The sequence below is a fragment of the Diabrotica undecimpunctata genome, chromosome 1 (genome assembly GCF_040954645.1).
Source record: "Diabrotica undecimpunctata isolate CICGRU chromosome 1, icDiaUnde3, whole genome shotgun sequence".
Classification (NCBI taxonomy): Eukaryota; Metazoa; Arthropoda; class Insecta; order Coleoptera; family Chrysomelidae; genus Diabrotica; species Diabrotica undecimpunctata.
In genome coordinates, this window is record NC_092803.1 from 17395258 (window position 1) to 17409539 (window position 14282).

The window sequence follows — 14282 nt, forward strand, 5'->3', positions numbered from 1 at the left end:
TTCCTTTTTAACCTTCTAATCGTCTATATTTGGACATAGGCCTCTTCCAACTCCTTTCATCGATCTCTATCCTGAGCCACATTTTCCCAATTTGTTCCAACTATTTTTTTAATGTCATCTAGCCATCTCATTTGTGGCCTTCTTCTTGGTCATCTACCTACCTTTGTAAGGTCTCGAATGTTGTATTTCGGCGTTCCAACGTTGGTCTTTTTGTTTAGCAGTCTGGTCTGCGAAGCTCCATTTTAGATTGGCAATTTTTATTGTAATATCCACGACTTTTGTTTTTGATCTGACAGTCATATACCCAACCCAACCTACATAAACCTTTAAGTTGCTCTAGTTCTTCGTTGGACCATTTTGCATATCTCTGCACTTAATTTTCAATTGCGTCTATAAATTATTGATCACAGGTTTATGTTAATCCTAAGACTTTTTACTATACGATTGATTATTAAGCTTCATTAATAAATTATTAAATGATGGTCCAATTTCACTTTACTGAAGCGTCAATAAATCTTGTCTGATTGGCAATTTTTCTTTCCGCTTTGTTCTGATAAGTTTCTTGTACAGCTATGTCTATATTACATTTACGAGCTCTTGGGTTTCGTTGCGACTTTATTGTTATATTTTTTGAGCTGTTAAACCTTGATCTTTGCTTTTCAGTACTCCCTCCCTTTGTTTCTTGCAATATATTTTTAGTAATTCTTATTTATTCAAACCCCTTCGCCCATTTCCATACACGTCTGCGTATCAACAAGCACATGCTCGATGATTACCGACCTCGACCGAGCGTGTCTTGTTTGGGACGTTCAAAACATGGAAGTAGGAACTTGAAACAAATCAACAGTTCATGTTCATATCGTGAACTGGCGGCAAGTGTTTGTTTTTGTAGTATTTTTGCCGCTCCGAATTTCGCGATACGAAGGTTAGATATTGATTCTTGTAATCGAAATGTTCCAATAAATGAATGGCTCGTTCTTGACCCTGTTACCCGAATTGGACCCACATGTGTTTTGAATTTGAAAAACCAGCTTTTGTAGGAATTTGTCACAACCAGGTAAGTGGTACTATATTGTTGTTTATGTGCGTTTTTTATAGACAATATATTATTATTGATTTATTATGACTGGCTACAACTATAAAGAATTTTTATTGCAAAGTAAACTGAATATTATTTACAGATTTTTTTGTTTGTAATAAAGTTTTAGAATTTCGCGCTTTTTAAATAAAACAAACATTTTTATACTGTTATATCATCTACAATATAGTTCAGCATAATTAAAATAAAAACACTAATAAAAATTTGAACTCAAATCCTTATCCTGGTATAAATAAATTTATTTAATAAGTATTAAATAATTTTTGTTATATTCGAGATGTAAAATCATATACATACAAATTATATCATTTAGAATATAGAAAAAAGAAAACTCGAAAAAAGCTTTTCTCTATTTTATATGAAATATTTTTTTGTTTTATTTAGGTATTTGCAATTTATAACCTACTCAACAAATACATATACAGGGTGAGTCATAACTATTGGGACATAGACTAAGGACAGGTTATTTGGACCAAAATATGGCTATTGGGCCAAATATGCCTTAAGAAAATGTTGCTGAGAAAAAAGATACAGGGCGTTAAAGTTAATTTTTGTTTTTCGTTTTTTGCTAATAGTTTCCCTGTATATTTATAAATTGCTATCAAAATTGGCACAGAGGCATAATCTTAGACAAGAAATAGTATTTTATTTACAATTCCACTATCAAATACCAAACTAATAAACAAAGTTGCAACTAACGTAAGGTTTCCGTTTTGACGATAAATCAAAACTAAACACACTTTAACTTAAAAGAACTCAAAAAAAAACTCAAACTAAATGTTCTACTAGGCCTTTTCTAATTCTTTTTATAAAGGATTTTCGGACGTTAAAAAAAATATTATTCTGTCCCCTTATAAGATTAGCTGCATTTTGAATGTATCTCCAAAGTTCGTCTCGTGTATTAATTTCATTGGCATAAACTAAGGACTTCATATGTCCCCAAAAATAAAAATCTAGCGGGTTGTACTCAGGACTTCTTGGTGGCCATTGAAAATCACTGCCTCTGCCAATCCATCGTTGAGGAAATACGTCATTAAGATGATTTCTAACAGCTAATGAAAAATGAGGTGGCGCTCCATCCTGCATAAACCACATTTTTCTTCTTACATCCAGTGACAGATCATCTAAAATATCACTAAGAGTATTTTCCAAAAAGAATAAATAAGAATCTCCATTTAAATTCGGAGGAAGAACATAAGGCCCTAGTAGTTGGTCGCCTATAATGCCACACCAAATATTCAATTTAAACTCATGCTGAAAATGTCTAGCTTTAATAGCATGCGGGTTTTCTTCTTCCCAATAATGACTATTTCGCCAATTAAAAACCCCTCGTCTGGTAAAAGTTGCTTCGTCGGTGAACATAATATTCTTAATAAAGTGTCTGTCATTGCGATGTTTATTCAGAATACGTTGGCAAAACTGTAACCGTCGTGGAAGATCTGTTGGAAGTAAATTTTGAACAGGAGTGAAGTGATAAGGATGGAGGTTCTCTTTTTTTAGAATTCTAACAATAGACGACTGACTTACTCCTGTTGCTGCTGATAGATGTAGTGAACTTATTTCAGGATTTTCATCTACTCGAACTAAAAGTTCATCTTCTTGATTAGGTGTGATTTGTTTCGCTCGACCACCCCGATTTTTAGTGTGAAATGACCCAGTTTCACCTAAACTACGATATAATCTTGCAAAAGTTTTGTGATTTGGTTGCCTTCTGTTTGCGTATAACATTCCATACCTTCTGGCTGCCAAGCGACCGCAAAAATTTTCTTGTGCGTATACGCAAATCATATCTCGCATTTCTTCATTAGTAAAAGATTGTGACGAGGCATTTCAATCAAAAAAAGTAATGATTACTTTTAAAAAATGCAACATTACACTACACTATCACATCAAAAATAATTTACTCTGAACAAATGACATTTACCAACAACAATTATTATCTGACAGTCCAAAGCATACTTTTCATAAATGAAATAATATTTGAAATCCTTTTTTAAGACTCTAAGCAGTTCGACTGCGTTTTTATCGAAAACAGTTGAAATTATCATGTTTAAACAAGAGTACCAATTTTACGTAAAAATGATGTTTACGTCATATTTTCTAATAAAAATTATTTAAAAGTTTCATCAGAAAAAGTTTAGACTCAATTTGATCCTTAGGAATGATCCACGTGGCGCCCTCTATGACAAAACGTAAAATTATAAATAAAATACTATTTCTTGTCTAAGATTATGCCTCTGTGCCAATTTTGATAGCAATTTATAAATATACAGGGAAACTATTAGCAAAAAACGAAAAACAAAAATTAACTTTAACACCCTGTATCTTTTTTCTCAACAACATTTTATTAAGGCATATTTGGCCCAATAGCCATATTTTGGTCCAAATAACCTGTCCTTAGTCTATGTCCCAATAGTTATGACTCACCCTGTATAGAATAACCTGTAAATATTATGTACGGGAAAGGGAGTGTATCATCCATTAATCATTAATGGTTTACTGTAAATCTCTTGTAAGGCTTCTGGACTTCTGGACATAATTGTTAAGTCCTCTTTCTACTGGTTGCTTTAAGAATTCTCTTATTAGACGATTTTTTTCATGATATGTAATGCGATAAATACATATATTTATTTGTACAAAGTAGTATTACTTCAGTTACATGGTATGCCTAGATCATTATTTAGAGTTTGGTTTGAGATAAAGGGACACCAGTTCTCATTGGCAATGTCAATATTTTTGTTTGGAGCATTTGTAGGATCTTTGTGTTGGATGGTTTACTGCATCCCCATAGTTTTATACGATACGTCCAAATTGATTTCAATTTGATCTTATCTAGATATGGTTCTTTTGTTTTCCAATCTCCAGCGACTGTTGCAATAGTAGGTTGAGACGATTCTGAAGATTTTCAGTTATTCTTGCTGGATCAGCGTGTGTCACAGGTTAGAGGGACATCGGTATGGTTCAGACAGGCTGCCTCTGGTATTCCTGTCTTTTTTTATAGGTAGTCATACATTTTGACTCGTAAATATATTATCACTCATACGAGACTATTAAGTATGTCACATAAAAAAAATAACTGTATTTAACCGACTCAGACAGATCTTATGTTTATGTAATATACATCTGAACAGTAATATAGGTACATGAGCTTTGAGATGCTATGTATTTTTATAGACACAGTTTGGTTTTCGGAACGCAGTGGATACGAGAGACACACAGAGTCTCTTTTGAGCATACAAGTACTATTTCAACGATGTAGAGATGTGAATTGCGATCTTTGATGAAATGAATGAAATCGTTCAAGAAGCAGTAGAGGATGTTGAATCAGGAATTCGAATTAACGGAGAATATATCAATAACATCAGATAGGATGACACGCTGGTATTCGCTGACAGTTATGAAGCCCTTCAGGCGCTACGGGTAGGCAGTACAAGAAGAATGTATTTTCTACCCTTTTATATGAAGAGGAATATTAACTGAGGCAACATCTAAACGACTAGAAGCCTTCGAAATGTGGACCTGTCGTATCATCCTCAGAATTCGGTACATGCATCATGTCACAAACAACACTGTGATTCAGTATATGAAAAGAGATACTGAATTTATGCGTAGGTAGTGTGAAAATCAGAAAGATGTCATAGTTGGTATGTGATACGCAGTTCGAAGCATCAAGTAGTTTAGCTAATTTTACAAGGCAAGTAGGTATTTCCTTCTACAGTTATTTGTTAATCTGTGTTTGCTATGCATTTGTTCATACTCATGATGTAATTGTTTGTAAAACATGATTTTATCTTATGCTTCTTTTGTAGGAGTGTATACGTTTATTATATTTATATTTTTTGTCGTTCTTTTAGTTTCGTATAACACTGTCTAATAGATTGTATGGTACTTATTTGCATCAGTATTTTAAAACCAAATCTCCCCCGTGATTAATCTATTAGATCAATAATTTCATCTACCATCCATCACTTAATTTTAATTATTTTTTATAAATTTAATTTCTCACTGTTTAAAGTACCAATCACACCGTGCAAATCATCTAGTTTCAAGCTTATCTATGAACTAATCTCGTTTGAAATAGTTGGATTATTCACCTCTTCGTTTTGCGTTTCCTTAACAACGACACGGCAGATCCTCCTGTAAATCCTATTGTTCTGTCTTTGCGACAAATCTGGAAGGAAAAGTCATAGACTCTTGAAACTTAAGACTAAATCCTCTATAGTCCATTCCTCTAGAGATTGTAATCTCTAAAAACGAGCTGAATTTTGCCGAGAATATCAATTTTGAGACAAAAATAAAGATGCAAAAAAGTTTACCACTCCTATCCCCGTAAAAAATTAAAAATTAAAAATGTAGTTGAGATAATTTTAAACAAAAATCCGTTTTTAAGCGACCGGCGATCTTGAATGTTAGTTACGCGCGCGAAATAAATTTTAAATAAAATTTTGTATCAACTAGACGGTAAAAATTCGATATCTTTTAATTAGAGTGTCACATCGACAAAAATCAGAATGCGTTTTAAAGGAAAAGAGTACAGCTTTTGTATGCAATATTTGTATTTTGCCTAAAATGAAGTTAGTTTCTATAAATCTGTTTTTTACGATTCTTACTTCCATTGACCGGTCGCAGTGGAATTTCTATTTTCAGAGAATAATTTTCAAAACCTAGAACATGAAATTTCGATTTTGAGTTTTGGCAACAAATATGACGCATTTGAAATATGTCTAAACAACTCTGAATTTAAACTTGAATATTACAAACGATTGCAAGTCACGGGAAATGCGTTCACAAAGACAACAATGGGTGGAATTTGTAGCTGAAGTTATGAAGTTTTGAAAAACGTACTTGTGTAATCAAAAATAAGCAGTTTGTAATGTGAAAGTTTAAATTCAGCGTTTTTTTGGCATGTTTCAAGTGCCTCACATTTGTTGTCAAACTCAGAACCGAAATTTCATGTTATATATTTTGAAGATTATGCTCAGCAATGGAAATTCCATAGTGACCGGTCAATGGAAGTGTTACATTTTATTGATCTCATGATAATCATAAATAATGTCGCAACGTTTATTTATTTAACAGCTTTATAAAAACTGGCAATTTGGATCAAAATGAAAAAACTACATACGAAAGTTGCACTCTTAATCTTTAAAATCCAGTTTAATTTTTGTCGAGTTAATACCATGAACGTATAAACACAGATACGTCTGTGTTTATACGTCCATGGTTAATACACATTCAAAATCGCCAGTTGCTTCAACTGTTGTTTCTGGGAGAATGGTTCATTCTACACAAAAAATGCTAATAAACATTTTGGACATTGATTAGTTTAGTGCACCCAACTTAACCAAATATATTTTTCTTAACGCACGGCGTCACAGTGTTGCCATATTTTTTTTTATAAAATGTATATGAATGTTTAAAGTATAAAGTTGCTTTTACAAAATTTTAATTTGTGTTATGGGCAGATACAAGTTTTGAATAAGTATAAAACAGCATTCATAAATATTTTTCTTTCTTTGAGTAGTCTAGAAGAATTAGAATTGATATTTTGTTTTGGTGTCATATGCTCTAAAAATACCATCTGTAATATTTAATAAAGCAGAAAGACAGCTTGAACCTAAAACCAGACTGCATCGTAGGGAATATGTTATTATTTTTTGAATGCGTTTGTAACTGAATATCGATTACCTTTTCCTTAAATTTAGATCTTTAGAACCTTAAATTTTAGATAATGTAGGCAGTACACTTACTGGTCTTAATTAATTCATTCTTTCTGTAATTTTAGTCTTAGGTAAAGGAATAACATGTGCTCGTTTCAATTTAGTGGGAAAAATTGAATTTGTTAAGCAAAAGTTAATGATATGTGTGATATACGTTATAAGAAAGGGAATACACAGTTGCAGCGTTAATATGTTAATACCATCATCACCGATAGCTTTACTTTTAATATTATTAATAATATGTAAAATATTAATTTCAGATACTGGTTTAAAGGTAAGAAAAGAACTGAGGGAATACTTAAAGTTATTTTCATAGAATATTTGTGTATCAATGTCTGCTTTCATGTTTGGTATGACTTCAATAAAGCGTTTATTTATTTCATTTGCATTCCACACGTTTTTAATTTCGAAGTTATTTTTAGTTTTGCAATTATTTACCAAATATTTTAAATTATTCCACATATCTTGAGAAGATTGATCATGTATGTTTTTAAAATATGATTTTTTCTCCCTTATAGTCATTGCTCTTACTAAGTAGGTACTAAGTTACTGTTATATTTATAAATTCATTCATTGCGATGTTTGATTTTTTGTGGATTTATTTTTTTTTGTTTTATATTTGCAAAAATTTCTCACGTTTCTGTATTCCCCTTTTTTTATATTTTATATGATGATAAAATAAGTAACTTGTCCGTTATAATAAACTGACAGAAAAATAAAGACTCTTTTTTTAAATCCCCAGTAAATTTTGACTGAAATTCACCCTGTAGGTACTCTCTGATTTACGATAAAGCACCGACGAACTCTAGGTAGGCAATCACACCTATTTTTTGTGAATAGAGGCACTTCTTTGTGTTTTGGTACCTACCCAAAACTGTTGAAACAGGTTTATTGACGCACTCACAGCAGGTACTACTATTGTCGCTTTAATAAAAGACCTCACTGCGTGAAGTTTGGTAATATATTATGCTAATATTTGGAATCCCTAGGAAACGACCAATATTTGTTGTGGATTATGGTCGCTAAAGGTTACTATTCTTTGAAATTCGAGGAAGTATTTAAAGTATGCAAAAGATTTAATAAAAGGCTAGCGCTATAGAGGTAGTTTGTGCTTTCAATATTTATCTATTCATAAAGAAATATTTAACGGAAAGTAGTTTCAATTTCACTGAGGTATTGTTAAATAACGAATCTCGTTATTAAAATATACTGATCAATAAAAAGTTGCTTTGGTGATTATAAATTTTTTTATAATATTTTAGCTTTTAAATCGCAAATAGACAATAAAAAAAATTATAAAAACTTTGTGGATACTTGTGTTAAAAGAGAAATATGAAAACATCCCTCATGCAGATCTTAACTAACATAAAAAACCACATACAGGTATTGCATGAAAAATATCCTGCAAAGAAAACCCCAGCCAGCAATGGATGATATTGTAAACAAGTAAAGTGCTTTTATTTTGTTTATTAGTTTAAAATAAGAGACCTCTTGTCTTCTTCTTCTTAAGGTGCCTGTCCGTTCCGAACGTTGGCAATCATTCTGGCTATGATGACTTTGTTGGTTGCTATACGGAATAGCTGTGTTAAGGTCTTTCTATACCATGCTCTTAGGTTAGCAAGCCAGGATATTCTTCTTCGTCCTGGGGTCATTTTTTCTTCAATTTTACCTTGCAAAATGCATTGGAGTAGCTAATAATGGATAAAATCGTATCATACTTTCAAAATACTACTACAAAAGCAGGAAGTCTTTTGCCTAAAACTTCTTTTTGTGTGAGTTTTCACTTAAACCTCTCTTCACTTAAACCCAAGTTCTCTTTTTTAATTGTTGGTGTGTTCTCAAATTTTCCTTTATTTCAATTTTCTTTGTTTATCATTTCCATTTTTCTTATGTACGGTCTTACCTGTAAGCTTCAACTTTCCTCCGGTTCTTGATCTTTTTCCTAATGGTATCCAACCCGCTATACCTCTTATTATTGATTTTATAAAGTAAAATGTGCGAAACCGTTAAAAAACAAGGTACCGGTAGAGTAACCTTACCATTCATTTAGCTAAGTAGAGATATGCAAAATCTTTATTTAAATTTCAAATTTGTGGAACTCGGGACACTGTAACCTTGAAATACATTAATAATATACATACTTCAATATATCTAAAAATTTACATAGAATCCAAATATACACCATTTCTTTCCGTTCTTTTTCTATTCCTTCCTGTAAGCGTAAGTTGGTAACGCTCAGTTAAAATCCAACTGATAACTTAGTAAAGATTAAGTTATTTATAGGTCTCTTCTAATACCTTCGGTGGCCTGGCCATCTGCAGTATGTGGGTCAGTATGTGCATGGAGTGGTTCATAAATCTGTTAAAATATCATGTTGACAGTTCCTTCAACTAGAAAGATAAAAATAGTTTCATTTCAATTAGAAAAGTCTAGTAAAACAATCGGGCATATGTACGGGAAAACATTTAAAAAAAATACGTGATGAAGTCACAAAAGTGGTAAAAGAGCAAGAAATTTTGAATGAGAACTTGTGTATATAATTCAAAATAAATGCCACAGGCAGGAGGAGAAGAAACAACAGATGACAACAAAATAGCAATTCGCAAACGATGGAAGAGGAAATACAGATATGGAATTTAAAAGAGATGGGCGCCCATCTCTCATACCTCACCAACAGCATAGCTTTATCAAGGGTCATTCAACGATTATAAACTTATTTGACTATGTAAACAATTTGGTCTTCATTTTTAAACAAATGGCATCCTGTTTATGTAGTCTACTTAGACTTCTCCAAAGCTTTCGAAGCGTCTTTGGATTCAAAATTTTCTATCCGACAGGTACTCCCGGGTTCGTCTTGGGGAAGAATATTTACTAGATAAACAAGTCAACAGCAGAATCACACTAGGAGCACTAATCTTTTGTGTCTACACCAGTGATCTTCCGCTCATTGTATCCAGTAAGGCTTTCATTTACGCCGATGATATCAAATTATATGTGAATCTCATTATATTAACCAACATGCTCTTTAACGAGATTTTCACGCAATATTCAAATGATCCTCAGAATGGTTACTTCCTCTTAACATTGAAAAATGCGTTGTACTATTATATCGGCAAAATAACCCATCACTACTATACTTTATTAATGGACATCTCTTAAACCCAGAATAATAATGCAAAAATAGGGATAATGAAATGGACTGGAACTCCTGCAGGGTTAGGGAGAGGATATAGATACCGCGATGCTTCCACTGTCTACATGTTTTGAGCATGGCAAGCATGAATTTAAGGGGGAGGACAAATCTGACTTTTGCATCCGATGCGAAAAGACTGGCTATAGGGCCAAGGACTGCTGGAACAAAAAAGAGCTCTGCTGGTCTGCAAGGTATCGAAGCATAATGTATATAGCTTTAGGTGCCCGGAATATAAAAGGCTTGTGGACGAGAAGCAAAAGCTAGCACAGAACCCCGATAGAGTTGGCAAGCCTACGGAAGACGCAGTTCCTAGGACAGTGACAGGTAAAGTACGAGTGAAAGAGATAGGGAGGTAAGACCCATCTACAACGAAGTTTCTCCAGATTAATATGGCTCTCTTTCAAGAGCCCAATGTGGAGTTAATCTTTCGACAGGGTATTATGTATTAAAAATAGAAAATCTTACTAAGCTGTATACCTGGTGAACCAGGGAGTTGGCATCACCAGACACTCCGTGTCAGGTCACCGTGTCACCAGAACGGTTACGTGAAGATATATACTAGAGATCTTGTGGTGTACAACTGTTGTGTTTCACCAAGCGTCCTACCTCTAGTATATAAAGAGTACGTTGACTTGATTATGCAACAGGCAAGGACGGAAAGCGTACCGGTCATCAAAACCGGTGACCTGAATGAGAAGGATCGTCCATTGATCCCACAAGTGCAAGATGGGAGAGGGGAGTACCTGTTCGAATGAATCCACGTCGTGGGTCTAACCGTACTAAAGGACGGTAAGATACCTACGTTCGTGAGAGGAAACAGTAAATCCTTTCTGAAATCTCACTGGTATCAACGTCGCTTCTAAGCAGGATTGTACAATGGACTGTTCTAGAAGAAGAATCACTTAGCTTACATAAGTATGTAAGCTTCGAAAAGGGAGAAACGAAAAGATGTAGATTTCAATTTAAGGAAATGTATGAATGAAGAAGTTTTTGCGGATGCTTTTGGCTTGATTGGTCCGGGATGCGAAAGTTTGAGTGAAAGTGTGAGGGCTTAAGTGCGGTACAAGAGGTGGAGTGCGTGAGAGCAAGCAAAAAGTATGAGAGAAAATTACCGTATTGGTGGAATGGGAGGCTTGAGCAACTGAGGATAAATTATATGAGAGTAAGAAGTGAGTACAAGCATGAGATTTGGAAGAGAGAATGAATGAACTAATTATGAAGATTCACAATTCACAAAAGACGAAAAGGGCATGTACATTCTAAAATATAATTTTGGAAACCTAAACACTATACTTGCTTTAAACCAAGACGAAGGATTAGAGGCCATTATTACAAGTTAAAGTGGGAGCAGACGACAGCAAGGTCCAGAATGAGCTTCTTGCCAAACAGGATATTTAATATATGGAATAATTTGGTTCAAGACACCATATCTGCAACTAAAGTAAAGAGTTTTAAAAATATACTTGATAGTACAATATTTCATTTATGGGACTGCATTGTATTCCACCTGCTTTGTTGTTATTAGTTTTACCATTATATTTTTCTTTGTTTTAGGTCGCTCGCTCCTCTGCCCTTTTTGTTTTATATAATAATTATGTCATTGGTATTTCGTGATATTTCAGGTTCTCTGATACGTACTTTAGAACTTAAGTCTCCATGAAATGAAAAAAGCTGTTGACTCTAAGCTGATTACTGCTGGTTTTCCGCAGTACTTCAGTGCTATTAGCACATGTCCGCCCACTACATATTTTGCCATGTGTTTGACCGGGTATGTTTTCAAAGTGAGAATTATGTTGCCTTCGGAGCCAAGCTTTTTTCCGGTTGCGGAGGATCCTCTTTGGCAGTTCCACGGCCGGCTCTGGACCGAAGTATTTTATAAGTGATACTCTGTTGGCTAGTGTATCAGCTCTTTTATTACCGAATATTATCCGGTGATCTGAAACCCATACCAGTGTGAGACTGTTAGTTCATTTCGGCATTCCCTTACTTGCTTAGAGTCTACCTTCATGCTTAGGCTCCATGGTTGTCTATCTATGCATAAATTAATTGGCTTCGGTTCGAAAGCTCTTATGTTTGTGTGTCCAGTAGGGCCTTTTTAGCTGTCGTTGGTGGTTCCCTTATAACTATCTCCACCCTTTGTACGAGATGAAGCAAGGCCGTTTCTGTAAAAAGTAATGTTGGATACGCATACTATCTTTGATACATCGAACTTTCAACCAATACGACGATTTACGATTCAACGCTTCACGATTTTGCTCAAGAATGACACCCAAAATCGTGAAGTGTTCCACATTTTAAAATAATCGTAGATTAAACTGAAATTGTGTTTAATTCCATATAAAAATAGTAAATAAAGATGAGTTTAGAAAGGAGTGTAGTGTCTTGCAGCTGATGTTTTGTAAAGGCACGTTGTATTAGGTGTATATTAGCTGTGGTTTGAAACTGTTTCTTCCAGACGGTGCATTTGAAGCTGCAGCATAATTATCAAGGGCGATGCAGGAGGAGCATCGGTTAGATGATTGAATTGACTACAAAAGTTATCAATACTTTTCATTCTTAAAAATCAGTAGAATTGACTGTACAAAATTCTCCAATATTATGTAAATAGGTTCTGTCTCAAATTATATCGTCCTAGTTTTCCCTCTTTAAAAGATCTACTTACCCTACACCTCGAATGGTTGGTTAAGAATTTAAAACTTGTTTATATAATGAGAGTGACAACAACAATGGTGGTAATCAAATAAACGTTTCTTTTTCTTAGTGCGCCGTCTCCTTTCGAAGGTTGGCGATCCAAATGGCAATTGTAGCTTTGGAAACTGCTGCACGAAAGATTTCAATGGATGAGCGGTCAAACCATCTCCTTAGGTCTTTCAGCCATGAGTTCTAGCGTCTTCCAACTGATCTTTTGCCCTGCACTTTACTTTCCAATATGATTTGGAGTAATTCATATCTTTCACCTCTCAACACATGACCCAAGTATTGTATTTTTCTCTCTTTGATTATGCTGAGTAATTCTTTTTGCTTACTCATGCGCCGAAGTACCTCACCGTTGGTAACTTTTTGTATCCATGAAACTCTCAGCATCCATCTGTATATATACATTTCAAAAGCATCTATTCTTTTTTCTGTTTGAGTCCATTGTCCAACTTTCACAGCCATATAGCAAAACAAAGAAAACGTAACATCTGATCATTCGAATTCTGAGCTCTAGACTAAGGTCTGATCTTGTAAAAAATGTTTTCATGTTCAGAGTGTTTTCCTTGCTTGTTCTATTCTTGACAGGATTTCTTTTTTTGGGTTACATTGGCTGTTGATTTTTATCCCCAAATATTTTATGGAAGTTATCTGTTCTATTAATTGTTCCTTGGCGTACAAATGTACGTTTGTTGGTATCTTTGAAAATATTAGAATTTTAGTTTTGGAAACATTTAGATCTAAACTGAACATTTCGCTATGACGAACTAGCGCATTTATTAAATTTTTGTTGTTCTTGTGCGTTGCTTGCTATTAGGACGGTGTCATCAGCGTACCTGATGTTGTATCTGCTGGTTCCGTTAATCTTGATTCCACCTTAAACCTCGTCTAATGCTTTTCTGAATATAGATTCCGAATACAGATTAAATAATAGTGGTGATAAGACGCAACCTTGTCGCACTCCTCGTCGGATTCGTATATCTTCGGATGTTGTGTGCTCTATTTCAATTGTTGCTATTTTTTGCCAATATAGTTCTGAGATAATTCGCAAGTCTTGTTTGTCAATTCCAGTTCTCAGAATTTCGATCATCTTTTAATGGTTAACGCAGTTAAATGCTTTTAGATAATTAATAAAACATGTATATATATCTACCTTGGTTTGAAAATACTTTGGACAGACAAAGGAACAAATAGTGAAGTTCTTCGAAGAATGAACAAAGAACGGGAGCTGTTGATCACCATCAAGAGAAGAAAGTTGGAATATTTTGGTCATGTGATGAGAGGGAAAAAGTACTGATTGCTCCAGTTAATTATCCAAGGAAAGATTCAGGACAAACGAAGCGTGAGGAGACGGCGTATATCTTGGCTGCGCAATTTAAGAGACTGGTTCCAGTGCACATCTAACCAATTATTTAGAGCAACAGCTTCAAAGATACGAATAGCAATGATTATTGCCAAATTCCGTAGCGGAGAGGGCACTTGAAGAAAAAGAAGATATATGTACATTCATGTCTCTGCATCGTTGTTTTAACACATTTAAGGCAAAAAGAGCTTCTCGTGTTCCCAATCCTTTTCG

General features: G+C 34.2%; 1 protein-coding gene across 1 annotated transcript in view; it reads left to right on the forward strand.

Annotated features, from left to right (window-relative positions):
• Positions 1 to 835: 835 nt before the first annotated feature.
• Positions 836 to 14282, forward strand: part of Tsp5D (Tetraspanin 5D) — a 92254-nt gene continuing 78807 nt past the window's right edge. Inside the window, exon 1 of the mRNA XM_072537683.1 lies at positions 836 to 1057. The gene's annotated coding sequence lies outside the window, so the exon portion shown is untranslated. The remainder of the gene's footprint in view (positions 1058 to 14282) is intronic.